Source organism: Branchiostoma belcheri, unplaced genomic scaffold (genome assembly GCF_001625305.1).
Source record: "Branchiostoma belcheri isolate BF01 breed outbred unplaced genomic scaffold, Haploidv18h27 scaffold61, whole genome shotgun sequence".
Lineage (NCBI taxonomy): Eukaryota > Metazoa > Chordata > Leptocardii > Amphioxiformes > Branchiostomatidae > Branchiostoma > Branchiostoma belcheri.
The window spans coordinates 1,718,093-1,719,943 of record NW_017804254.1 but is presented as its reverse complement, the minus strand read 5'-3'; the positions used below and the strand labels follow the sequence as shown (position 1 = coordinate 1,719,943).

Below are 1,851 nucleotides of genomic sequence, written 5' to 3'. Positions count from 1 at the left end.
GTGGGAAGGATGTTGTTATATACGTCTAACAACTTTAAACAACTAACGTTAACTAGTAAATGAACTGTTTTTTCTCCAATATTTTGAACTTGATTTCACGTTAGCAAAACCCAACTAGCTGACCGAGTGCGGACTAAAGCTTGCAGAAAAATCAGCACGACCTTACTGATGATCACTGTCAGAGCGCGCGGAGAATTCATGAACGTGAAGACGTGGAAGATTCCCAATTCTTCTGGCGAAAAGTTTTAATTTCACGGCTGAGAAGCCTCCCCGAAGCCCCCAACAGACTCGCCGGACTACACAGAAAATCCCGCGCGGACGCTGAAATTTATTTATCAAATCTCGGAACGTTTGAGACTCCCCCCGGTCTGCATGATTTAACTTTGATTCGACGGAACGCTTTTTGTGAAATTGTACTGTAATGTGTTTCCCTACTGACGAACCGCCACCTTTTAACATTTTTAGTATCCCAGGAGCTCTGCGAAGCGCTAAAACTCGATAGCCAAATGAAGTGTAAGACTGGAATTAATTACTCACTTTAACTAGAGTTTAAAGGTACCTTCACGGCTCATGTGATTTTGTATATTGGGCTCCATTTCGTCTGATTACCTGGATATGACTCAAAGCCCAACTTGCCAGCACGTAATTTGTTGTAATGGAAAATGAAATGACGTGTGAAGAGAATCGTAAATGTAAAGATTGCTAGTTGTTCATCAATGTCCTGTGCATAGCGAAGTGAGAAAATTCCCATACACGGGTTATAGGGGGTATTTCATGAGAGGGCAGCAATGCTTGGTGTATCCGCTACGTTAAACCCGTGGTCGGGTGCACAATTCACCGCACTGTACTGCTTGGGCGGCGGTACATGCCGATTTTATTTGGTGTCAGACAGCACTCAATTGTTGTGTGGAGTTATTTACGTGAGCGCGCGTGTGACTTTATGGCCTTTTGATCCCCTGGCAGTTAAAGATAAAGATATAACGTTAAAGAAAGATATTTTACCCGACATTTATTAGTTTTGGTAGCCCAATGCGGTAGATTTTTCTAAAAAGGGGCGTGGTCCTATAACTTTTGGAGACGTCATCATGACGTCACCAAAATTTGCATAAGTTAGTGTTTTCCAATAAGGTACTTCCTTAAAAAAATCAAGGTCCATACTTACCTAGCTATATGTAATATTTTTAAACACCCCAAAGTCCTCTCACCCTAAGAATCTGTAATATTTTAAGTACCAAACCCATGTCTTTTCCTTTGCACACTCACAAATCAGCTGCCTATAACTATATAATTTTCTTGTCGTCCTATACTTTATTTTTGTTACGTTTTAACACAAGCGCATTGCTAGTAATCCTATATATGTTCGTGGCGCTCAGAAGAAGGCTGAAGGCTGGCTCAAGATCGGTGCAAGATACACTGATGGCACCCCTGCATTTTAATGGTACACTCCATTCCCAACAAGCACTTCGGTGGCGCAATGAAACAACACACGAACACCCGGAAGTGCCGGAAGTTTCTGAGAAGACAGGAAAGAGCTTACCGGGCCGGGGTACCTGTACGTGATAGTACGTTAATAGTAGGTGAGGGCCGTGAGTCGTGATTTCTGTAACGTCGCAGCACAGGGAACAGGTGGGTACAGAGCTGAATATAGTCTGTTACGCTGATAATTATATTTCGTATGTATGTTAACGTTTAACTTACTATATCAACAGCATGCATGTGGCCGGTTAGTGCAAATGAGACATATAAAACATAATTTGACTGTCGGATTATGTAAGTTATCGGAAACTGAAAACTGTACAGCAAAATTATTTCGACCGCCTCCGAATTAGATCTCGCCCCACTCTCCCCCTT

The 1,851-nt window shown here is 42.2% G+C and overlaps 1 protein-coding gene across 2 annotated transcripts in view; it reads left to right on the top strand.

The window, feature by feature from the left end:
- The first annotated feature begins 1,466 nt into the window (after positions 1-1,466).
- Positions 1,467-1,851, top strand: part of LOC109482894 (major facilitator superfamily domain-containing protein 10-like) — an 11,283-nt gene continuing 10,898 nt past the window's right edge. The window contains exon 1 of one of the 2 annotated variants that reach the window (XM_019785779.1): positions 1,467-1,626. The gene's annotated coding sequence lies outside the window, so the exon portion shown is untranslated. The remainder of the gene's footprint in view (positions 1,627-1,851) is intronic. The other variant, XM_019785778.1, reaches the window with a different exon arrangement.